At 39.4% G+C, this 27,359-nt stretch overlaps 1 protein-coding gene across 2 annotated transcripts in view; it reads right to left on the bottom strand.

Moving 5' to 3' along the window:
- Positions 1–21,291, bottom strand: part of LOC150089306 (UPF0235 protein C15orf40 homolog) — a 72,245-nt gene extending 50,954 nt beyond the window's left edge. For both annotated transcript variants that reach the window (XM_090368485.1, XM_090368486.1), the window contains exon 1: positions 21,160–21,291. The gene's annotated coding sequence lies outside the window, so the exon portion shown is untranslated. The remainder of the gene's footprint in view (positions 1–21,159) is intronic.
- Positions 21,292–27,359: the final 6,068 nt, after the last annotated feature.

Genomic DNA, 27,359 nt, shown 5'->3' with positions numbered 1-27,359 from the left:
TGGTCCACTTGATATCGATGGTCCAACTGTTGATGATCCTGCTCAGGTAGCTAACAAACTAAATGAATATTTTGCATTGACATTCACACATGAGGAGTTATTCAGCGAGGGGAATGCCAGAGGTGTATTCAACTCTGGCAGTAAGCTAGATAATCTTGTAATAACTGAGAGTAAAGTGGAGGAGAAATTGTTGAAGATAAACACAAGAAAGGCATCTGGGGTGGATCGGATCTATCCAATTATATTAAAGGAGGCAGCAAAGGAAGTAAGCAATTCCTTAGCCATAATTATGAGAGCTTGCTTGGACTCAGGAATTACCCATAGACTGGAGATGTGCAAATGTGACCACAGTTCACAAAGGAGGATCAAAGGCTGACAAGTAATTATAGACCTGTGAGTTTAACTTCTGTTCCAGAAAAATTAATGGAGGCACTGGTTAAAGAAACACTGCAGGATCATCTAGACAAGACTTCAGTTATAGCTCGGACACAGCATGGTTTTGTTAAGGGGAAGTCTTGCCTGACCAATTTGATTGGATACTATGATGCAGTCACAAAACAGCTGGATGCAGGGAATAACGTTGATATTATATACTTGGATCTTAGAAAGGCTTTTGATTCTGTTGCACATGGAAGTCTGCTGCACAAATTGGAGCAGTATGGCATTGGAGGAAAATTGCTGCTATGGATAAAGGGGTGGTTGAGGGGGAGAAGACAGAGAGTGGTAATCAATGGACACTGGTCATCACGGACTAATGTTATTAGTGGAGTCCCTCAGGGTTCAGTGTTCAGTCCATTATTGTTTTCTGTATTTATAAATAATATTGACGATGGTATATGAAGCTTAATGTCCAAGTTTGCAGATGATACAAAGGTGGGCAGGGTTGTTAAGGACACTACTGACGCTATGCTGCTGCAACAGGATCTGGAAAGGTTGAGCAGATGGGCTGAGAGTGGCAAATGAAATTTAACACTGACAAATGTAAAGTACTACATATGGGAAACAGCAACCCCAGAGCAACGTATCAACTCTGTGGTACTACACTGACAGTGGTTGAGAATGAAAAGGACCTGGGGTAATTGTGCAGGCAGATATGAACTTCTCTGAGCAGTGCAGATGGGCTGCAAGAGTAGCTCATGGTGTCTTATCAATGATATACAGGAATTTTTCTAGCAGGGATAGGGAGGTGATTATTCTCTTGTATAAGGCAATGGTCAGGCTGCACCTTGAGTACTGTATACAGGTCTGGATGCCTCATTTCAAGAAGGAATGTAGAGTTGCTGGAACGAGTACAGATAAGGGCAACAAGGTTAGTGAATGGAACGAAGGGTTGCTCTTATGAAGAAAGGCTTAAGTTTTGCAAATTACAGTGTCTGGAGACTAGGCACCGGCAAGATGATCTGATAGAGGTGTACAAAGCCTTGAATGATTTGAGCATGCTCAATGCTGATGGGATACTGCCTCTTGCTCAGAATAATCACCTGAGAGGGCATAAATTTCAATTGATGAAAGACAGATGTAGGATAGATGTGCAGAAATTTGCCTTTAGCCAGCGGGTAGTTGGTTGGTGGAACAGACTTGCATCCCTTGTTGTGGAAGTTGATAGCCTAAATAAATTTAAGGCTCAGCTGGACAGGTATTTTGAACGAACCGAGGGGTGAAGTGAATTTTTTTTTTTTTGGCTGATGCTGCATAAGCTTGCTTTCTTGCATCACATGACTCTACTAATGCTAATTCTAAAACAAAAATTGCTTTAGAAATAGAGATGATTAAGAAGTATGAAGCAGGATAAAGTTTGCCATCTATTGCATGGAATCTCGCTGCTTCAACAGTGAATACTATTTTAAGGGATGGTGCACGTATAAAAGAACATGTTCTTTTATACGTTCTTTACATGTTCTTAAAGAACAAGGAGACCGGCAGAGTTACTTAACAAGTACAGGTCACTGTTGAACAAAAGCCGAGAATTAGGGTTGAATTTGAAAGTGTCTGCAATTCTGCCCAGACACGATAGGAGGAAGTATATGATGAGAGCCTTGTCGATCAATTCGGCCCTGGAGGGATTGTGCAAGGCTCAAGGGGTAGAATTTATTTCAGCCTGGACTGTACTTGTTAACAGGAGAGATTGCTTCTACAGGGATGGGATACACTTAAATAGAAAGGGTGCAAGAATATTTGCTGTTGCTATCGAGGCAGTGTTAGGTGGGTCGGAAAACTGCTAGCTTGGGGGGGAGACAAAGACCAATAGATTGACAGTAGCCACTGGCAGAGGTGAAAGAGATTCTTGCACTGCTTCTATTAGAATGAGCAGAAGCCTGAAAAACAAGATGCATGGTATTTCAGAGACTGCTGGGAGCCATTGCGGTACAAGTAAACACATGGGTTGTGTTAGGGTAGCTAAGAATAGAAACGGGTGCAGGTATACTTGCGTGTACACCAATGCTAGGAGTTTAGTAAATAAATTTGATGAATTTGAGGTATTGCTCAAAACATCAAAGGCAGATATTGTTGGGATATCAGAGACGTGGTGTCACACAGATATAAGGGATGCGGAACTGCAATTTGGGGAGTACAACATCTACAGAAAGGATAGACAGGATAGGAAGGGGGAGGTGTTATGCTATTAGTTAAGAAACACATAAAAACCAAGGAAGTGAAGCCAGTTGAAATCGCTGGACAGTGCAGTGTGGAGTCAGTTTGGTGTGACATAAACATTGGGAGATCAAAATTGAGAGTAGGAGTGTGCTATAGGCCTAATGACTCTGATGAGTATAATAAGGAACTGTACAGGGAAATAGAGTGGGCCAGTAAATCAGAGTGTCTGATAATGGCAGATTTTAATTTCCCAGATATTGACTGGATTTTGGGGGCTGGTTACTCACACACTAGCAGGGCTTTTGTGGATTTATTGGATGATTGTTTTCTACATCAGCATGTTCGGGAGGCAACTAGAGGGAGTAATACTCTTGATTTGATTATCAGCAGTGATTCTTCATGCATTAAGAATCTGCAGATAAATGAACCACTAGGTGGCAGTGATCACAGTGTGCTGAAGTGAGATTTACTCAAAGAGGTAACTACCATTAGGGGTAAAGGGAAGGGTTATTGCTTCCGTAAAGGCGACTACGATGGACTGAGACAGTATTTAAATTCTATACAGTGGGACCAACTGATGATGTTACCAACAGCAAATTCAAAATGGGAAGCATTCAAAGAACTTATCTTGGAAGCTACTAGGCTTTACATACCAACTAAGAAATATTGTTCAAGGTTTAGGCCAAAATGGATGTCAGATGAACTAATGAGGCATATGGCAGAGAAGAAAAATGCATGGGATACATACAAATTAACACATGACACAGAAGCCTATGATAGATACAAGTTGATATGCAACCAAGTTACAAAGGAGGTTAGGCAGGCGAAGGCAGATTACGAGAAATCCTTGGCAAGGGATGCAAAGAAAAACAGCAAAGAGTTCTTTACTTATGTAAACTCTAGAAGGAAGGGGATGAATCAGATTGGTCCACTTGATATTGATGGGTCAAGTGTTGATGATCCTGCTCAGGTAGCTAACAAACTAAATGAATATTTTGCATCGACATTCACACATGAGGAGTTATTCAGCGAGGGGAATGCCAGAGGTGTATTCAACTCTAGCAGTAAGCTACAGAATCTTGAAATAACTGGGAGTAAAGTGGAGGAGAAACTGTTGAAGATAAACACAAGAAAGGCACCCGGGGTGGATGGGATCTATCCAGTTATATTAAAGGAGGCAGCAAAGGAAGTAAGCAAACCCTTAGCCATAATTATGAGAGCTTCCTTGGACTCAGGGGAGGCACCCATAGACTGGAAATGTGCAAATGTGACCCCAATTCACAAAGGAGGATCAAAGGCTGACACAAGTAATTATAGACCTGTGAGCTTAACTTCTGTTCCAGGAAAATTAATGGAGGCACTGGTTAAAGAAGCACTGCAGGATCATTTAGACAAGACTTCAGTTATAGCTCAGACACAGCATGGTTTTGTTAAGGGGAAGTCTTGCCTGACCAACTTGATTGGATACTATGATGCAGTCACAAAAGAACTGGATGCAGGGAATAACTTTGATATTATATACTTGAATCTTAGAAAGGCTTTTGATACTGTTGCACATGGAAGACTGCTACACAAATTGGAGCAGTGTGACATTGGAGGCAAATTGCTGCTATGGATAAAGGGGTGGTTGAGGGGGAGAAGACAGAGAGTGGTAATCAATGGACACTGCTCATCGTGGACTGATGTTATTAGTGGAGTCCCTCAGGGCTCAGTGTTGGGTCCATTATTGTTTTCTGTATTTATAAATGATATTGATGATGGTATATCGGGCTTAATGTCCAAGTTTGCAGACGATACAAAGGTTGGCAGGGTTGTCAAGGACACTACTGACACTATGCTGCTGCAACAGGATCTGGAAGGGTTGAGCAGATGGGCTGAGAGGTGGCAAATGAAGTTTAACATTGACAAATGTAAGGTGCTACACATGGGAAACAGCAACCCCAGAGCAACGTATCAACTCTGTGGTACAACACTGACAGTGGTAGAGAATGAAAGGGACTTGGGGGTGGTTGTGCAGGCAGATATGAAGTTCTCTGAGCAGTGCAGACGGGCTGCAAGAGTAGCTCATGGAGTATTGTCAATGATATACAGGAATTTTTCCAGCAGGGATAAGGAGGTGATTATTCCATTGTATAAGGCGATGGTCAGGCCACACCTAGAGTACTGTATACAGGTCTGGAGGCCTCATTTCAAGAAGGATGTAGAGCTGCTGGAACGAGTACAGAGAAGGGCAACAAGATTAGTGAATGGAACAAAGGGGTGCTCTTACGAAGAAAGGCTTAAGTTTTGCAAATTACAGTGTCTGGAGACTAGGCACCAGCGAGGTGATCTGATAGAGGTGTATAAAGCCTTGAATGGTTTAAGCATGCTCAATGCTGATGGGATTCTTCCTCTAGCTCAGAAAAATCACCTGAGAGGGCATAAATTCAAATTGAGGAAAGACAGATGTAGGATAGACGTGCGGAAATTTGCCTTTAGCCAGCGGGTGGTTGGTTGGTGGAACAGACTTCCATCCCTTGTGGTGGAGGTTGATAGCCTAAATAAGTTTAAGGCTCATCTGGACAGGTATTTTGAACGAACAGAGGGGTGAAGTGGAAGTGGTTTTTTTTTTTTTTTTTTTTTGGCTGATGCTGCATAAGCTTGCTTTCTTGCATCAAATGCCTCTACTAATGCTAATGCTAAAGTTAAAAGATCAACGCATTTGAGATCAACAGTGATTACAAAACAGCGTTCAGGTATTATATCGAAGATAGAAAAGCTATTAATAATATGGATGGAAAATCAGATTAAGAAGGAAGTGCCCTGAATCCAATGGCCATTGAAGCAAAAGCAACAAGTATTTATGAAGACATTAAGGATAAGTATAGTGAACCCCAAGTCAAGTTTGTGTCAAGCAACGGGTGGTATAATAGGTTCAAGCATCGCGCTTGTTTCCAAAACATTAAATTATGCAGTGAAATGGCTGGTGCTGATCCTGCAGCTGCAGAGAAATTTTGTGATGTGTTGGGAAAAAACCCCTTCTAAATCTCCACAGCTGTCAACTTTGGCAGTGGCGTGCTTATCAGCTAGAGAGTTAATTCTTGCAAAGATACTTGAAAGGTAAAACTTGCTGACATTATGCCTGTCTCCTCTCTCTTTTTGTAATTTTATAATTTTGAAATTTTTGTAATTTTATAGACTTTTGTAATTTTTCTTGTGCATCAGATAAAAATATTGAAAAATATTCTATTTACATGTTCGTTGAACATTTCTTTTTTTGCTTCACTCAAATTTGTGAGTGCTGCATAACTATTTATACTTGGATTTCAGGAAAGCTTTTGACACTGTTGCGCATGGAAGACTACTGTACAAATTGGAGCAGAATGGTATTAAGGGTAAGTTGCTACAATGGATAAAAGGATGGTTAAGTGGGAGAAGACAGAGGGTGGTAATCAATGGGTGCTGCTCTTCGTGGACTAATGTTATTAGTGGAGTCCCACAGGGTTCGGTGTTGGGTCCACTGTTGTTTTGTGTATTTATCAATGATATTGATGAAGGTATATCAGGCTTAATGTCGAAGTTTGCAGATGACACAAAGGTTGGCAGGGTTGTTAATGACAGTAATGGCAGTGTGCTACTGCAACAGGATCTAGATAATTTGGGCAGATGGGCTAAGAAGTGGCAACTGAAGTTCAACCTTGACAAATGCAAAGTACTGCATATGGGTAGAAGTAACCCCAGAGAAACGTACCAACTGTGTGGTACTACACTTAAGGTGGTAGAAAATGAAAAAGACCTGGGAGTAATTGTGCAGTCAGATATGAAGTTTTCTGAGCAATGCAGACAGGCTGCTAGGGCAGGTCATGGGGTTTTGTCAATGATATATAGGAATTTTGCTAGCAGGGAAAAGGAGGTGATTGTCCCTCTGTATAAGGCAATGGTTAGGCCACGCCTTGAGTACTGCGTACAGGTCTGGAGGCCTCATTTTAGGAAGGATGTAGATTTGCTTGAGCGTGTACAGAGAAGAGCAACACGATTGGTGAGGGGAATGAAGGGATTCTCTTACCAAGAGAGGCTTAAGTTCTGCAAATTGCAGTGGCTGGAGACTAGGCACCTGCGCGGTGATCTGATTGAGGTCTATAAGGCCTTGAATGGGTTGAGCACGCTGAATTCTGATGGGATCCTTCCACTTGTTCAGATTACGAACCTACGGGGACATAAGTTCAAATTAAGAAAGGACAGATGTAGAATAGATGTGCGGAAATTTGCCTTTAGCCAGCGGGTGGTTAATTGCTGGAACAAACTTCCATCTGTCGTTGTGGAAGTTGATAGGTTAAATAAATTTAAGGAGGAACTGGACAGGCATTTGGAGGGAATGGTGTGATTTTTTTTTTTTTTTTTTTTTTTGGCTGATGCTGCATAAGCTCCTACACTTGCTTTCTTGCATCATGTGCCGCCACTACTACTACTACTACTACTATTTAGGGAAATTGCGGTTTACATAAAATTCCGACTTATGTACAGTTCCTTACGCAAGCCGGGGAGTGGCTGTAATCTTGATCTGATTATCAAGATTACAGAATTCAGCGTGCTCAAGGTTGAGCACGCTGAATTCTGATGGGATCCTTCCACTTGTTCAGATTACGAACCTAAGGCGGCATAAATTCAAATTAAGAAAAGACAGATGTAGAATAGATGTGTGGAAATTTGCCTTTAGCCAGTGGGTGGTTAATTGCTGGAACAAACTTCCATCTGTAGTTGTGGAAGTTGATAGGTTGAATAAATTTAAGGAGGAACTGGACAGGCATTTGGAGGGAATGGTGTGATTTTTTTTTTTTTTTTGGGCTGATGCTGCATAAACTCATACACTTGCTTTCTTGCATCACATGCCACTACTACTACAGTGTACTAATGTGAAATTTCCTTAAAGATGTAACTACCATTAGGAGTAAGAGGAAGGGTTTTTGCTTTCGTAAAGGTGATTACAGTGGTATCAACTGATGATGTTACCAATGGTGAATTTTAAATAGGAAGCCTTCGGGGACTTAATCTTGGAGGGTACTAGGCTTTTCACACCAACTAATAAATAAGTTTTGGACAAAACCATTTCAAGGTTTTGTCCTAAATGGATGTCAGATGAATTAATGAGGCTCATGGCAGAGAGGAAAAATGCATGGGATGCATATAAATTATTACACTACACACAAGCTTATGGCAGATATAAGCTAGTCTGTAATCAATTCACAAAGGAGGCAGGCAAAGGCAGATTACAAGAAATCTTTGCCAAAGGATGCAAAGAAATACAGCAAAGAGTTCTTTACTTATGTAAACTCTAGAAGAAAAGGGATGAATCAGATTGGTCCACTTAACGTCGATGGTTTGACTATTGATGATCATGCTCAGGTAGCTGATATAACTGAACGAGTATTTTGCATCTACATTCACACATGAGGAGTTATTCAAGGAGGGGGATTGCCAGAAGTTTATCAAACTCTAACAGGGAGACTCAGTGATTTTGTAATAACTGAGAGCAAAGTGGAGGAGAAATTGTTGAAGCTAAATATAAGGAAGGCACCTGGGGTGGATGTAATGTATCCAGTTATATTAAAAGAAGCAGCAAAGGAAATAAGCAAACCCTTAGCCATAATTATGAAAGCTGACTGAGGGGAAGTCCCCATGGACTGGAGATGTGCTAATGTGTCCCCAATTCACAAAGGGGGAACAAAGGGTGACACAGGTAATTATAGACCTGTTAGTCTAAATTCTGTTCCAGAGAAAATAATAGAGTCACTGGTTAAGGAAGCATTGCAGGATCATCTGGACAAGACTGTAGTTATAGTTCAGACACAGCATGAGTTTGTTAAAGTGCAGTCTTGTCTGACAAATTTGATTGGATACTATGATGTGGTCACAAAGGAACTGGATGCAAAGAATAATTTTGATATCATATACTTGATTTTTGGAGAGCTTTTGATACTGTGGCACATGGAAAACTACTGTACAAATTGGGGCAGTATGGCATTAAGGGCAAGTTGCTACAATGGATAAAAGGATGGTCGAGTGGGAGAAAACAGAGATTGTTAATCGATGGGTACTGCTCTTTGTGGACTAATGTTATTAGTGGAGTCCCCCAGTGTTCAGTGTTGGGCCCATTCTTGTTTTCAGTATTTATCAACATATATCAGGGTTAATGTCTAACTTTGCAGATGATACAAAGATTGGCAGGGTTAGTAATGATAGTACGCTAACTCAACAGGATCTGGAAAAGTTGAGCAAATGGGCTGAGAGATGGCAACTGAAGTTTAACATTGATAAATGTAAAATACTGCATATGGGTAGCAGTAACACCAGAGTAATGTGTCAACTGGGTGGTACTACACTCAGGGTAGTGGAGAATGAAAAGGACCTGGGAGTAATTGTACAGTCAGATATGAAGTTTTCTGAGCAGTGCAAAAAGGCTGCAAGAGTAACTCATGGTGTCTTGTGAATGATATAGAGGAATTTTGTTGGCAGGGATAAGGGGTTAATTGTCCCCATGTGTAAAGCAATGGTCAGGCCACACTACTGTATACAGGTCTGGAGGCCTCATTTTAGGAAAGATGTAGAGCTGCTAGAACAAGTTCAGAGAAGGGCAACGAGATTGGTTAGTGGAACAAAGGGTTGGTGTTACCAAGAAAGACTTAAAAGTTGTGCAAATTTCAGCTTCTTGAGACTAGGCACATTGCGGCATATAAGGCCTTGAATGGATTGAGCAAGCTCAATGCTAATGGAATTCTTCCTCTTGTTCAGATTAATCACCTGAGGGGACATAAATTCAAATTGAAGAAAGACAATTGCAGAACAGATGAGCAGAAATTTGCCTTTAGCCAGCAGGTGGTTGATAGTTGGAACAAACTTCCTTCTGTAGTAGTGGAGATCAGCAATTTAAATAAGTTCAAGGCATAACTAGACAAACATTTGGAGTGAATGGATGGGTGAAATGAGAATTTTTTTTTTTTTTTTTTGGCTGATGCTATATATAATAAGCTTGCTTTCTTGCATCATATGCCTCTACTAATGCAAATGAGTAGAGGTAAGTGCAATGGGATGATAACTAGATGAAGGGATTTGACATCCTTATATGGAGAGGTATGGGCAAATTTCAAAGGAGAAGAGAAAACACGGATGGAATAAGGAAGTGTAAAAAGGTGACACAGGACAGAAATAAGGTCAGGAGCACATATTTTGTGAACAAGTGGAAAAATACTATCAGGAACTGTATCTAGACTGTTCAAAATTCTTCTGACATCCTTTTGATGGAAGACCACAGGAGGCACTGAATGGAGTGTAGTATTCCTACTACACTCCATTATCATCAATCAACAGATTGATGATAAACCACCTTAACAATATATGAGATAGAAGAAAAGTAGGATGCTGTCAGGTCAGCTTTATCTTTAGCTGAGGTGGCAATAGAATCATCCAGTCTTGATAGAGGTGGGAACAGAAATGAGCAAAAGTTGTAGCCAATAGCTTTAGGACCAGAATGTCAGACTACTACTTGGACATGAAGCAAGTTTCTTACTCTTAGCCTTTTCAAAATCTAGTTTGGACTGATTAATAACTTTCAATTTTTGCTTTGTTATTTGGTTTTTAGGAGCATTAGCAACTAAGGCCATATTGCTCCGGGGATATTCGGTGGTTATTCCCTGACCTTTCTGCATCCTCCGTATTTGGTGGTCACAGGCTCGAATCCCAGTCTAATCAAGAAGCGTGTGCTACGCACTGCTGCTCCTGCCCACCTGGCTATGGAGGCACCTCTCAATTTTTGCAAACTTGTGTAGGCACAACTGAACCTGGAGCTTTGGATGCAAACCAATTTTGATATGCAACATTCTTATCTTGAATAGCCTTAGCACATTTATTAGAAAACCAAGGTTTAGATAAAGGACAAGGTTTTAAGGTGGAGTGTGGAATAAAGGATTTCATCCCTACAAGAATAATTTCACTGATACAATTTGAGAAAATGTTGACATTAGAAGATTTGAAACAGTAATCCAACCTAGTTAAAAAAGAAAGGACATCTTGCAGATCATCCAATTTTTTATTCTTGTAATGCCAAAAAACATGAGGTTGAAAATGGCCACAAAAGAAAGGCTTCATTTTTAGAAGAGACCATCACCAAGTTGTGACCCGAGTGCCTAGAAGATCACTCACCTTAACCGTGTACTTAAAAGTTTGGAGAAAGAGATCAAGTATGTGGGCTGTGTGTTTAGAATTGTCTGGTATTCTGGTAAGTAAATGTGAAATTTGTGCAAGGTCATTAGTAATTGCAAAAGCCTCAGCATCTCGAAAGTCAAATTTCTAAGTGAGGAAGTCAAAGAGTTCTAAGTGATTAGTGGAGTTGAGAGAACAATAGAAGTAACAGATGAATTTGACAGAATGGGGCAGAAAGATTTAAAGCCAGAGAAGATCAAAAAGAGGAGATTCAAAATTAGTGCATCTCTGACAGGGAAAAATCGTAGCAGACATATGCACAATTACAACCTTTGAAGTGAAAGGAATCGTATAGCTAATAATTAGAACAACTGAGATGAGCTGTGGTTGAATCAACCAATAATTTGGATTGTTAGAAAAACTGTGTAGGGTTTGGCAGACTAAGTGGAAATGGACAGCACTGAAATTGGAACTGAGACCATGTATATTTGTAAATTGAATGGGGATGTGTTTGGGAGGTTTTTCACAGATATTTATTGGTTTAGTATCAGTATTAGTAGTATAAAATGATGCAAGAAAGCAAGCTTATACATCAGCCAAAAAAAAAAAAAAAAAACCTCCAACTACCTGAAGGTACTGGCTGAAGGCAAATTTCCTCACATCTATCTATCCTTGAATCTAAATTTATATTCCCTTATATGTTGCCTCAGCAAGAGGAAGGATACCATTAGCATTTCACTTACTTGATCCATTTTTTTTTTTTTTTTAATATATGAAAACCCAAAACACAAGAGGTATTAGAACCTATAGTATTTAGTACCATGCTTGGGTTGGAGGTTGAAAAGACAAAAGAAGATATTTGTTGACTTGGACTTCTGCAGACTGTAATTTTCAGGAAATACATATGAAGAAAGGTTGTTCCAAAAAGCGGCAGTTGAATGAATAAACGAGCAAGATGAAAAGTTGGTTCTGGGAGTTTGAAGTTGGATAGTAAATGGACGTTGGCAGCCTGTGTTCTGACTGGTTTGAAAGAGAAAATGGAAATTATAGAAGCCAATTCAGAAGAACAGTGCCCATGGAAGCATCTTTAGAAAAGGCATGCAGCAGAAACAGTACATCTATGAGACAGCGAGCAGAGAGACTCTGTTAGAGATGATTCATTAATTAACCTAACTGCCCTCTTTTGAATGGAATCTAGAAGCCTGAGAGAGGTTTTGGGGGCACCGCCCCAGATGTGGGAACAACATTCCATGGTAGGGCAGATTTGCGATTTGTACAGAGCGAACAGAAAAGTAACGCCAAGAGCAAAAGAGAAAACCAAGTTTTTTAGATGCAGAGGAAGCAATATTTGTAATGTGCTTGTGCCAAGAGAGATTAGAAGTCAGGATAATCCCCAAAAGAGATATATCATCTTGCTGAAAGCATTATAAATGGCCATCATATCTCATTACAGGTGCCTGGTTTCCAGATGCTGCAATTTATGGAATTGACTTCTTTGTAAGAATACCCTTTTGATCCCCCTCACTAATCTCACTGCTATTTTCTACATCCACTCCAACAGTTGTACATCCTTCCTAAATTAAGGATGAATACTGCATATTGGCTTTTGTATACAGTACTCAAGATGTGGCCTAACTATTGCCTTATACAATGGTACAATCTCCTCCTTATCACTGCTGGCAAAAGACCTATATATCATTAACAAAACCTTACGAGCTGTCCTAGCAGCCTGTCTGCACTGTTCAGAGAACTTCATGTCTGACTGTACAATTACTGCCAGGTCTTTATTTCTCCTCTAACTTCAGTGTAGTACCACCTAACTGGTATGTTATTCTGGGATTACTACTATCCATACGCAATACCTTGCATCTGTAAATGTTAAACTTCAATTTCCACTTATCAGCTCATCTGCCTAATTTTTTTTTTTCTGCTCTTGTTACAGTAACATTCCCTGATTGCTGTCATTAACCATGCCAATCTTCGTTTTACCTGCAAACGTAGATAATAAACTTCATATGCCTTCTTCAATTATCATTAATAAATACTGAAAACAATGAGATAAGCACTGAACTCTGAGGAACTCCACTAATCCTTGCACCACAAGCATTGGTGCAAGAAGAGCAGTGTCCATCAATAACCACTCTGCCTTCTCCTGTTCAACTTTCCCTTTATCCCCAGCAGTAACATGACCCTGATGTCCCACTACAATTTGTACAGCAGTCTTTTATGCGATATAGCATCAAAAGCTTTTCTGAAATCTAAGCATATGAAGTCAAAATTATTATTTGCATCCAGTTCCTTTGTTGCTGAATCGTAGTATCCAATCAGATTATGTTCACTCCTTACAATCTTGTCTGGCCAATGCTGCAACTGCAATATAACTGCATTCCTGGCTAGATGATCCTGCATTACTTTTTTTAACCAATGATCTCATACTTCCCCTGGAATAGAAGTTAAGCTAAAAGGTGACGTCAGTAATTACAGACTCACTTTATCTTTTCATCCCATCCCTTGTGAATAGAAGAGACATTTTCACATCTTCATTCTACAGGAACCTCTCCTGATTCCAATGATCTTATCTCTTTTGCTGCTTCTCTTAATATAACTGGATAGACCCCATGAGCTCCAGATGCCCTGTTTACTTTTACCTTCAACAGTTTCTCTTCCACTTTCTTTTCAGTTATCACAAAATAATTTGGTGCCCTGTTAGAATCTGATACCTCTATTCATAAAAATTTCCTCATATGTGTCCATGGATACATTATATCTGTTCAGTTTGTTCACAACCTGAGCAGGATTGTGAACAGTTAAACAATTCATATCTTGTGTACCAATATGATTCATTCCCTTCCTCCTAGTGTTTACACAAGTAAAGAAGCCTTTGCTACTTTTCTTGTATTCTTTCCTACACCTCTCATAATCTGTCTTAACTTGCTAACCCACTTGTTACTTGACTACTTGACCTGAAAAAGGTGGGATGCTTTACAAGCATCCCACATTTTCTTCTCTGCCAGGAATCTTATCAGTTCATTTCACATCCATTTGAGTCTAAGGCTTGAACAGTATCTCTTTGTATAAAAATCCTAGTATCTTCAACAATTATAAATGTGTCCCCGAATGCGTTCCATTTTTAACTTGGTGTTGACAACATCAGTTGGTCCAACTAAATAGAATTTGAAAACAGTACTATAGTCAACTTTATGAAAGCAAAAATCCTTCCCTTTGCCCTTAACGACAGTTATATAAATCCCATATCAATATATTGTGATCACAGCCACCTAGTGAATCTTATCTACACATTCTTAATGCATGAGAGGTCACTACTGACAATCAGATCAAGAGTACTGCCCTCTCTTGTTGCCTCTCTAAACACTGTTGTAATATTGTTGGTTTTGATTCAATAGCACGTACAATAGCACGTTCTTGATACCTGGGAGTCTAAAACGCTGATGGAATTGATAATCGAGTGATACTCAAGTCAGGTGGACCCAATTTTGGCGAAGTCCTGACGGTCTGTGACAGCCAAATCCTCTGCTTGCACCTTCACGATGGTGGGCCTGTTAGTAATCCTGGATATAACCTCCATGAACAAATACATCGTGGGTGACCACCCAGGTGTGAACCAACGTAAGCAGGGGGTCTGGTGTGGTGCCTACAATACATGGAGGAATATCGCCCCTCTATGTTATCAGGCAGTACTAGGTGGTAGATGACTCTCATCAACCGGTGCAATACCACCACTTTGCTTATTGCAGGCTTGATGTGGTGGAACCCATGTTTAGTCTCTAGAGCTAAGTTCCGGTCAATACTTCCCTATCCCTTCCATCATGCAGTATGATTGATTCCCTTTGAGGTTATGATGAACATTGTGGCGAGATCCAATATTCCTTACATTTCGAGGGTACAGCTCTAAAACGGTGTTTGCAGGCCAGCCGCTAGTTAATACACCGGACTGAACCTATTGGTAACTCTCTAGGAGGCTTGTTACCATTGGTAACTCTCTAGTGTATAATCTTGTTACCTTTACTCTGCCAGATAGTGAGTGGAGGGAGTCCGAGTAGTGTGTATACTGGGAGCATTGTCGAGGCCATGTTATGTCAAGGTTATGGATATATTCTTACCAAGCATACGCCATATCCAAAAATTTCATTACTTCATATAGCATGTCCCACCCACTTTTTCTTACTATTGAATACACCATGAATTGTCAAACTAATAGAGCAAGCTTATCTGCGAAAGATCTAAACCTTTGCCATAGTGCACCTCCCAAGGTTTTTGCAGTGCTTTGATCCAAGCCGAGGCAGGATTCGAACCAGCGACCTTTGGGTTGCCAAGCAGGCACTTTACCCACCCAGCTAGCCCAGTCGGCCCATTTCCACTTGCAGTCTGCCAAACCCCATGTACTTTTTCTGACAGAATCTGTTATCGGTTGATTCAACTACTGCTCATCTCAGATGCCTGAATTATTCGCTGTACGATTCCTTCCGCCTCAAAGGTGGTACTTGTGCATATGTCTGTTCTGATATTCCCTGTCAGAGACTTGGCAATTTGGAATCTCCTCTCTTTGATTTTCTCTGGCTTAAAATGTCTCTACCTCATTGTGTCGAATTCATCTGTTGTCTCTACCGTTCTCCCAACTCCACTAATCACTTGGAGCTCTTTGACTTCCTCTCTTTGCAATTTAACTTTCTCCAGTCCAACTTTGCTAACAGTGAGGTAATTTTCCTTGGTGATTTTAATGTTCACAACTCCAGCTGGCTTCCGTTTTCTAGTCACACCGACCGAGCTGGTCGAGATGCTGAGGCTTTTGCAATTACTGATGACCTTGCACAGATTGTTCATTTACCTACAAGAATACCAGACAATCCTAATCATACAGACAACACGTTTGATCTTTTTCTCACAAACAACCCTTCTAAGTACACGGTCGAAGTGAGAGGTCCTTTAGGCACTTCAGATCACAACTTGGTGATTGTCTCTTCTCCAATGGAGCCTTTATCTAATGGCTATTCCCAACCTCGTGTTGTTTGGCATTACAAGAATGCAAAATGGAATGACCTGCGAGATTTCTTTTCTTCTTTTCCTTGGTCGGATTACTGTTTCAAAACTTCTGATGTCAACGTTTGCTCAGATCATGTCCGTGAAATCATACTTTCAGGAATGGAATCCTTTATTCCACACTCCACTTTAAAATCTCATTCTTTATCTAAACCATGGTTTTTCAATAAATGTGCTAAGGCTGTTCAAGAGAAGAATGTTGCATAGTGTAATTGGCTTGTTTCTAATTCTTCAGTTTCATTTTCTGCTGACACCAAAGCTCACAACAATTGTAAAGCAGTTATTAATCAGTCCAAACTAGAGTTTGAACAGGCTAAGAGTAGAAAACTTGCTTCTTGCCCTAATGGTAGCCGAGCATTCTGGTCTCTTGCCAAAGCTATTTGCCCATCTCTGTCCAAACCAGATGGTTCTGTTGTCACTTCAGCCAAGGATAAAGCTGACCTGCTAGCATCCCATTTTTTTTTCAAATCATGTATTAATGATCTTGATAAAACACCTCCCACCATTCCCAAAACGCTCCATTCAATGCCTCCTGTGGTCTTCCGTCAAAAGGATGTCAAAAGGACTTTGACGAATCTTGATGCTAAGAAAGCTCCAGGTCCCAATGGTATTTTTCCACTTGTTCTCAAAACCTGTTCTCTTCAACTTACTCCTATTCTTTGCCGCCTTTTTTCACTATCTTATTCCAAAGGTGTTTTTCCTTCTGCTTGGAAATTTGGTCACATCCAGCCAGTTCCTAAAAAGGTTGACAAATCGCTCCCATCCAATTATCGTTCCATTGCAATTACTTCTACTCTTTCTAAAGTAATGGAGAAATCAATTAACTGCCAACTCTTAAACTACCTAGAAACCTTCCGTCTGATCAACGATCGCCAGTATAGATTCCATCAGTGTCGATCCACTGGTGATATTCTGGCTTATGTTACCCATTTATGGACTAATTCAACGGAAAGGTTCGATGAAACACAAGTAGTTGCTCTTGACATTTCAAAGGCTTTCGATCGTGTTTGGCATAAAGGTCTTCTAAACAAGCTTCCATCTTATGGTTTGCCAACTGTTTTCAGTAATTGGTTATCCAGTTTTCTCTCTGATCGCTCACTGAGCGTTATGGTAGATGGCTCTCTGTCTTCTAACTTCTCCACTAATGCCGGTGTCCCCCAAGATTCAGTTCTTTCCCCCACTATTTTCCTCTTGTATATTAATGACCTTCTTCCATTGACTGGAAATCCTATCCATAGTTTTGCTGATGATAGCACATTGCATTCCACTTTCCATTTTGAGAAACCTTGCCCTGCTCAATCAGCTTAAACTTCTCAAAAATCTGCTATCAATTCCTTAAATGCCGATCTTCAGGTAATTCTCCAGTGGGGCAAAGGCAACTTAGTTGATTTCAACCCTTCTAAAACTCAGTCTTGTCTTATATCTCGCAAAAAGGATTCTTCTCCTCCTATGCTTATCTTTAGTGACACTCCAATTTCTAGGCAAAATGATATATCTCTTTTGGGAATTACCCTGACTTCTAATCTCTCTTGGCACAAGCACATCACAAATATTGCTTCCTCTGCATCTAAAAAACTTGGTTTTCTCTTTCGCTCTTGGCGTTACTTTTCTTCCAAACAGCTGCTCACTCTGTATAAATCGCAAATCCGCTCTGTCATGGAATATTGTTCCCACATCCTGAGAGAGGTTTTGGTGGCCCCAAAACCTCTCTCAGGCTTCTTGATTCTGTTCAGAAGAGGGCAGTTAGGTTAATTAATGATTCGTCTCTAACAGAGTTTCTCCACTCGCTGTCTCATAGACGTACTGTTTCTGCTGCATGCCTCTTCTACAGATACTTCCATGGGCACTGTTCTTCTGAATTGGCTTCTATAATAACCGGTCTCTCTTTCAAAACAGTCCGAACACGTGCCATCACTAGCCAACATCCATTTACTGCCGACTTCAAACTCACAGAACCAACTTTTCATCTTCCTCGTTTATTCATTCAACTGCCGTTTTCTGGAACAACCTTTCTTCATACGTATTTCCTGAAAATTACAGTCTACAGAAGTTTAAGTTCAATGCCAACAAATATCTTCTTTCGTCTTCTCAACCATCTCCAATCCAAGCACTGTACAAAGTACTTTAGGTTCTAATACCTCTCATGTTTGGGGTTTACATATATATATAAAAAAAAAAAAGCATATAATTATAAATAATACGCCTATTTTAAATTTGTTTTATACTGTTTTTGATAAACTAGAAAACTGAACTGCAATTATGCTTTCATTTCAAAAGCAAAATATACTAATCAAAATTTGCTTTTAATTAAATTAAAATAATGATACAGAATTATGTTCATAAACTAACAATATTGTTTCTTTTAGCTGCAGAAACTATAATAAAATAATGCATGCTTACTGCACAAGCAGTGATGAACATGTTAGCGTATTGATAACTGTACTGTTTGTTTATTTGGTTTTTAGGAGCATTAGCAACTAAGGCCATATTGCTCCGGGGATATGCGGGGGTCGTTCCCTGACCTTTCCGCATCCTCCATATTTGGTGGTCACGAGCTCTAACCCGGGTCTAATCAAGAAACGTGTGCTACGCACTGCTGCTCCTGCCCACAGAGGCACCAATATAACTGTACTCAAGCATATACTAATATGATAGTAAAATGCCTAGAAACATTTTGTATAATAATAATTACTTCTGTTTAAAATACTGATGTATGATGGCTGCAGACAACATACCTACTGATGTGCGAAGCAAATAATAGAACTTTGTATAACTTTTGCTCTTTTTTTTGTGTGTTATTTTTTGACAACAAACTATTTCATTTTAGTTTGAACATTTCTTTTTCAACCAATATCGTGCAGGATATGCTGGGGAAAAAAGATAACTAGGGCATGGCAAATGTGGTTCCAAACGCAGGTGCCAAACGAAGTTAAACTTTAGAACTGAATTTATAATTTATTTTAAAAAACTGATAATTGTTATATAAATGAATTATTATAAAAGCATGTCTCTTTTCTATAAAAATGCTACATTATGTATAATAGTGCTCATTTTTATTATTTAATTATAATTTATGAAAACAAAAAGTACATTTCTGCTAGTTAGCCATAATGGTCTAAATTCCTAGTTACAATTCTGATGATGGCACTTCATTATTTAAAAAACTGTCCTAATACACACAATGGACAAAAAGAAAAAAAAATTAGCCTTTGTATTAAGACAGTTATAGACAGAAGAAATGCAAACAGATGCAAAGAAAACTGTGACATGCAGTGAGACATGAGACATACTGCACAGGCTGTTTGACTTCCATAATTCAAAGCCAGAATGGAGAAAAAACACATGATCTATCAGACATTGAAAAACGTCTTATCGTGACTACATTAGCAGGAGCCATGATTCAAGAAAAGACAACTGGTTCATCAAAAGCATCCATCTCAAAGGTTTTGAATGACTGGAAAGCAAGCAGTTCTTCCATATCTCTACGACTTAAATGTGGCAGAAAAACAATACTTCAAGAAAGAAGCCATTCAATCCAGTGTGCAGCAAATAACATCTGAATTCAAGCAAGCCCATACAGGGAATTGAAGAAATTGGGTATTGCCAGTTGCCTGCCTATTTGGAAGCCACTTGTTTCAGAAAAACAAAAAATCTGCTTGCAGTGGTACCGAGAATGTTGTGATTGGACAGTAGAACAATGGAAGAAAGTCATATAGTGAGATGAATCATGATACATTTTGTTTTGCACTAGTGGTAGGCAGAGTATGGCAAGAACCTGACAAAGCAAGCATGGAGATGGTATCATGGTATGGGGAATGTTTTGTTGGCACAGACTGGGTCTGTTGATACTGGTGGAAGGTTGAATGTCATCCAGAAAGTACCTGAATTTTGTATCAGATCTACTGCACCCTGCAATGGTGCACTTTTATCCAAAAGGTGATGGTCACTTTATGAATGACAAGGAAACAAAGCATCATACCAGAATCATGCAAGAATGGCTCAAAGAATACGACATGGATTTCTAATATCTTCCCTTGCCCCTTGAAGATGTTCTGAAAAAAACTGAAGAAAATCCAGACTTTGAGTACTATGATTACTTGCAATGAAAGTTGACTGTTTCAGTATGACCCAGAAACTAAAAGACAATCAATGGAAGACAAAAAAAAAAAAAAAAAAAAAAAGGTCAAAATCAAAAATGAAAACCATACTTCCTGTTTTCTTTGATATTAAAGGAATAATAATTCCTTTTTACTTTGGCTGGACGTATTCAGCTTATGGCTGAATACGTCTCACCAAATCAGACATACTACACTGTCAATCAAACATACCATGCTGAAGTATTGAAGTGCTGGATGTTCTATCAAACAATGGTTCAGCACAAAATGCATTCCTTGTGTGATCCTTGTGATTTTCTTCTCTTCCCTAAACTGAAAAGTGTACTTAAGGAAATCCATTTTCAGGCTGCTTAAGATTCAGACAAAAAAAAATGAATAAAGTGTTAAAAGGGCTTACAGAAGATTTCAAGAAATGTTTCTGTGCTTGGAAGAAACATATGGGCAGTGTGTGCAAGCCCAAAGCTTTTGAAGGGAATAACTTGTAAGGTATGAAATATTTCATATTTATATTATTGCAACAGTCTCATTATTTAATGGCCGCACGTCATATTATTTTAAAAATTAAGTAATTTCTAGAAATTGAACTTCTACAAGCATAGTATGTACTACACATATAATACATACGCATTTACCAGGTCCTAATGCTATAAATGTACAAACTTAGTTTTTTCTATAGTGAATAAAATTTGGCCTTAGTGGAAACAATGGAGTTAAAGTGGATATGGTAAAAACTATAACTTTCTGTCTTTCTACTCAACTTTATACTTATCTGGTAAATACAGCCTTATAGATAGTTTGCTATTTTTCGAATTATATCTCTTTATATCATATCTAAACGTGATTCCTGCACTTAGCCCAGAAAATGCATTTAGATTTTATAAATTCATCCTAGAACATTTTAGATGTATATAATCAACCATCCTCGATTTCTGCATTTTCCATAATCAGTTCATAATACACTACTAATAATTGGTACGTTATATTAGGATTACTGCTGTCCAAATGCAGTACCTTTGTATTGATCACATTATTATTATTAGCTATATGGTGCAAGGAAGCCTGCAACAGCCAAAAGAAAAAAAAAAAAAAAATCACTAGTTACCCTGAGAGGGAGGGAGGGAGGGAGAAAGAGAGAGAGAGAAATAGAAGGGAATCACCAAGAAAGAGGAGAATGATATCCAGCTCAGGACCCTGGGTGTGCCAAGCCCATACTCACCAGATGTGAGCCCCCGGCATTAATCTTATTAAACCTCGACTGTGCGACCCTGCTAAATTTTACGGAAAAACGTTAATCAAAAATTCGCTGAAAAACCTACTGTTATCTAAGATACTGTTTTGGTATTTTAAAAAGTAGAGAAAATGAATAAGAGAAACCGTATGCAATATAAATGCTAAAACAACATCCGCCAAAACATAAACCTAATCGATAACCAAACAGTAGTGCCACCTACTGAATTTAGCGAAAACAACTTATATCTACATGTATCTTTCAAAAACAACAAAAAAAAAAAAAAAATTGCACTCTCCCTGCTTCAGCAAGAACCATGAAGTAAATATTTTTTATGGATTCTGTGATGGGACAGGGAATTCGGCCACACTTTTGTCAAATATCAGAAAGATACAAAGCTCTGGAAGTAGCGCGCATCCCTAATAATAAATTTCCTTTTATTCTCAAAATGGAACCCCAGGGGCGGTTCTGGAGAAACTGTGATTTTTGTAAGGAAGACTGGTCATTGCTATAGTGTGAGCTCAAGCGCTCGATTGCTACTTGTTATTTTGAGCTCTTTATTCTCTGTTTTTGGATCGTTTTGTCGTTGAAAAAACGCAACTGAATAGAATAGTTGCTCATACCTTCTCGTGGTCTGGAGCGAGCAGTTTGGGGTTCTCTGGCTGACTAAATTGAGGAAGTTTAACATCAAGGTGATTCTAGAAATCTATGGAAGTTGAGATCTATATTTACGTGCCCGTGAGAGGAGGATTATTTAGCCCTTGGGCTTTTTGTATCGTGAGTTTAAATTCTTTAGATTGTGTTTTTTTGCATTTTGTGGTTGTAGTGTGATTTTAGGAGCATTAGCAACTAAGGCCATATTGCTCTTGTATATTGTCTGTAAATTGCGTGTGTTCTGAGGTCTATTTTCTGTTTCCTGAACGAAAAACCCGAGTTTCCGAGAAAAAAACATACTACCCTCGACCGATTAACTCAGACTATCAGTAGTCAAAATGAAACTACTATAATAGAGTTGTTGCAATTGAATGCTCAACGTGCAAAGGAAGTGGCTCTTCAATTGATTAAGGAGGTGGAGGAAAGGTCGTGATATCTTACTGTTACAGAAACCTTACTCTTTCTTAGGAAAGATAAGGGGACATCCGGGCAATTACAGAATTTTACAATGAGGGGAGTAACCATACGCGGCCATAATCGTCACTAATCCTAATTTGGTTGTTACAATGATCACTTCATTGTGTTTCGAATATGGCGTACACTGTGAAGTAATTGGTCCTTTTTGATCGGTCTGTGGGGTAGCACAGTGGTATCGTCGCCGTCCTCCCCACAGCGGGTGGAGAAGGCCCGGGTTCGAATCCTGTCGATGACGCGAGGAACTTTTATGGACTTTTTTCACTCCGTGGCTGAGTTAGTCAGTCTCATAGTAAGGTTTCCCCTGGAACACGGGGTCTTTCGTCCAGCAAAGCAGTAAAATCGACCAGAGAACACGCACAATTTACAGACACAATACACATGGGTAGATGAAATAACTTTCCGAGTGACCCTAATAAAATAGTTTTTTAGGTTATTTTGGTATCCTTGTACTTGGTGTTCATTTATTGTAAATAAATATAATAATTTATTGTAAAAGATGGTTGGAACAGGACCAGGGTATGTCTGCCAGGGGCAAAGGTTGATGACGTTGTAGAGCAGATATCATCTTTTAAGGGCACAAAAGGTGATATAGTTGTACACGTTGGCACTAATGATATCAAGAGTAGGAGACCGGCAGAATTACTTAACAAGTACAGGTCACTGTTGAAAAAAAGCCGTGAAATAAGGTTGAATTTGAAAGTGTCTGCAATTCTGCCCAGACACGATAGGAGGGAGTATATGATGAGAGCCTTGTCGATCAATTTGGCCCTGGAAAGATTGTGCAAGGCTCAAGGGGTAGAATTTTTTTTCAGCCTGGACTGTACTTGTTAACAGGAGAGATTGCTTCTACAGGGATGGGATACACTTAAATAGAAAGGGTGCAAGAATATTTGCTGATGCTATCGAGGCAGTCTTAGGTGGGTAGGAAAACTGCTAGCTTGGGGGGAGACAAAGATGAATAGATTAACAGTAGCCACTGGCAGAGGTGAAAGAGATTCTTGCACTGCTTCTATTGGAATGAGCAGAAGCCTGAAAAATAAGATGCAGGATATTTCAGAGACTGCTGGGAGTCATTGCGGTACAAGTAAACACATGGGTTGTGTTAGGGTAGCTAAGAATAGAAATAAGTTCATGTATACTTGCGTGTACACCAATGCTAGGAGTTTAGTAAATAAATTTGATGAATTTGAGGTATTGCTCAAAACATCAAAGGCAGATATTGTTGGGATATCAGAGACGTGGGGTCGCACAGAACTGGAATTTGGGGAGTACAACATCTACAGAAAGGATAGACTGGATAAGAAGAGAGGAGGGATTATGTTATTAGTTAAGAAATACATAAAATCCAAGGAAGTGAAGCCAGTGGACATCGCTGGACAGTGCAGTGTCGAGTCAGTTTGGTGTGACATAAGCATTGGGAGATCAAAATTGAGAGTAGGAGTGTGCTATAGGCCTAATGACTCTGATGAGTATAATAAGAAACTGTACAGGGAAATAGAGTGGGCCAGTAAATCAGAGAGTCTTATAATGGGAGATTTTTTAATTTCCCAGAGATTGACTGGAATTTGGGGGCTGGTCACTCAAACACTAGCAAGGCTTTTGTGGATTTATTGGATGATTGTTTTTCTATATCAGCATGTTCGGGAGGCAACTAGAGGGAGGAATACTCTTGATTTGATTATCAGCAGTGATTCTTCATGCATTAAGAATCTGCAGATAAATGAACCACTAGGTGGCAGTGATCACAGTGTGCTGAAGTGGGATTTGCTCAAAGAGGTAACTACCATTAGGGGTAAAGGGAAGGGTTATTGCTTTCGTAAAGACGACTACGATGGACTGAGCCAGTATTTAAATTCTACACAGTGGGATCAACTGATGATGTTACCTACAGCAAATGCAAAATGGGAAGCATTCAAAGAACTTATGTTGGAAGGTACTAGGCTTTACATACCAACTAAGAACTATTGTTCAGGGTTTAGACCTAAATGGATGTCAGATGAGCTAATGAGACATATGACAGAGAAGAAAAATTCATGGGATATATATAAATTAACATGTGACACAGAAGCCTATGATAGGTACAAGTTGATCTGTAACCAAGTTACAAAGGAGGTTACGCAGGCGAAGGCAGATTACGAGAAATCTTTGGCAAGAGATGCAAAGAAAAACAGCAACGAGTTCTTTACTTATGTAAACTCTAGAAGGAAAGGGATGAATCAGATTGGTCCACTTGATATCGATGGGTCAACTGTTGATGAACCTGCTCAGGTAGCTAACAAACTAAATGAATATTTTGCATCGACATTCACACATAAGGAGTTATTTAGCGAGGGGAATGCCAGAGGTGTATTCAACAAATTCTCTAGCAGTAAGCTAGAGAATCTTGTAATAACTGAGAGTAAAGTGGAGGAGAAATTGTTGAAGATAAACACAAGAAAGGCACCCGGGGTGGATGGGATATATCCAGTTATATTAAAAGCGGCAGCAGAGGAAGTAAGCAAACCCTTAGCCATAATTATGAGAGCTTCCTTGGACTCAGGAAGTACCCATAGACTGGAGATGTGCAAATGTGACCGCAATTCACAAAGTAGGATCAAAGGCTGACACAAGTAATTATAGACCTGTGAATTTAACTTCTGTTCCAGGAAAATTAATGGAGGCACTAGTTAAAGAAGCACTGCAGGATCATTTAGACAAGACTTCAGTTATAGCTCGGGCACAGCATGGTTTTGTTAAGGGGAAGTTTTACCTGACCAATTTGATTGGATACTATGATGCAGTCACAAAGGAACTGGATGCAGGGAATAACTTTGATATTATATACTTGGATCTTAGAAAGGCTTTTGATACTGTTGCACATGGAAGTCTGCTGCACAAATTGGAGCAGTGTGACATTGGAGGCAAACTGCTGCAGGGGTGGCTGAGGGGGAGAAGACAGAGTGGTAATCAATGGGCACTGCTCGTCGTGGACTAATGTTATTACTGGAGTCCCTCAGGGCTCAGTGTTGGGTCCATTATTGTTTTCTGTATTTATAAATGATATTGATGATGGTATATCAAGCTTAATGTCGAAGTTTGCAGACGATACAAAGGTAGGCAGGGTTGTCAAGGACACTACTGACACTATGCTGCTGCAACATGATCTGGAAAGGTTGAGCAGATGGGCTGAGAGGTGGCAAATGAAGTTTAACATTGAAAAATGTAAAGTACTACACATGGGAAACAGCAACCCCAGAGCAACGTATCAACTCTGTGGTACTACACTGACAGTGGTAGAGAATGAAAGGGACCTGGGGGTGGTTGTACAGGCAGATATGAAGTTCTCTGAGCAGTGCAGACGGGCTGCAAGAGTAGCTCATGGTGTATTGTCAATGACATATAGGAATTTTTCTAGCAGGGATAAGGTGGTGATTATTCCCTTGTATAAGGCAATGGTCAGGCCACACCTAGAGTACTGTATACAGGTCTGGAGGCCTCATTTCAAGAAGGATGTAGAGCTTCTGGAACGAGTACAGAGAAGGGCAACAAGATTAGTGAATGGAACAAAGGGGTGCTCTTACGAAGAAAGGCTTAAGTTTTGCAAATTACAGTGTCTGGAGACTAGGCACCGGCGAGGTGATCTGATAGAGGTGTATAAAGCCTTGAATGGCTAGAGCATGCTCAATGCTGATGGAATTCTTCCTCTAGCTCAGAATAAATACCTGAGAGGGCATAAATCCAAATTGTGAAAGGACAGATGTAGGATAGACGTGAGGAAATTTGCCTTTAGCCAGCGGGTGGTTGGTTGGTGGAATAGACTTCCATCCCTTGTCGTGGAAGTTGATAACCTAAATAAGTTTAAGGCTCAGCTGGACAGGTATTTCGAACGAACAGAGGGGTGAAGTGGAAGTGGTTTTTTTTTTTTTTCTGGCTGATGCTGCATAAGCTTGCTTTCTTGCATCAAATGCCTCTACTAATGCTAATGCTTTCATAATTCTTTCACAAATATAATGATGAATTAGATGCATACATACAGTATGCATCTAATAGATAGAGTGAAGGGTTTATTAAGGTCTAAACCTGTAACAGTTGCAGGGGAATTGATACAAACGCTGGCTCTACGCTCTAGAAAGGTGTCATTTCTGATGACAGAGGTTTAGATCTCGAAGATTTCCTGTATCTTTGAGGTGGGAGGTGGTGAATGATCGGTTGCAGTTGCAGACATTTTCTTCGATCATTAGAATCATATATCAACATGACTGCGTGCTGTAGTGCTTCAATAAGATATGTTCGAAATGGCACTGTTCATGAAACTATGGTAGCAAGTGACCACAGATGCATTACATATGCGTACTCTGTGACAGACTTGCCCAAATCTGGTACGAGACCAATAGGTATGCTGTCAAACTATTAGATGGAATAGGTTTGATAATTCCGTCAATAGTAATCTTAATTTAACGACTGATTGGTTTATGAAAAGTGATGCTGTCAAAGCTAAGACATTAACATCTATTTTGCAAACGGCTTCTAGGAGTGCCATGCGTAAGAAGAAGAAATGTATAAGAAGCTTTCCGCGGTGGAACAGTGTTTTAACTGATTTGAAATGATAAATGAGAGCTGCAGGAAGAGTTATTAACAAGTAAGGACTGGAACTGATGTTGATTCAGAAAATGAAAGGAATATATTTAGATTTAAAGAGACTTTTATTCTTCCAGGATTAAGTTTTATAAGTTACTTGCATGGCAGAAATTTGTTGAGAATGCATGTAATGCAGACCCATGACAATCTATATATAAGGTAATTACATAGTATGAATCAGAGCTGTAATACTCAATATGTTCTACGTTGATAATAATATTAGTAAATTTATAAGAGGAGTTTACCTCAATATAGTACGTGGAACACTTCCGTATGATACCCTCCAGAAATTAAAACGGAAAAAACGAAAAAATCGACAACTTACCGGTCCATTAAAGTAAAATATAAATAATTAAAGTAAAATATAAATAATTAAATAATCAATTTAACACAATTCAAAATCAATTCAAAACAATTAAAATTAAAATTAACGCAATTAA

This window comes from Mastigoproctus giganteus, chromosome 2, assembly GCF_048544385.1.
Source record: "Mastigoproctus giganteus isolate SK-2022 chromosome 2, ASM4854438v1, whole genome shotgun sequence".
Classification (NCBI taxonomy): Eukaryota; Metazoa; Arthropoda; class Arachnida; order Uropygi; family Thelyphonidae; genus Mastigoproctus; species Mastigoproctus giganteus.
The sequence above is the reverse complement of the archived record's forward strand: the minus strand, read 5'-3'. Positions and strand labels throughout refer to the sequence as shown.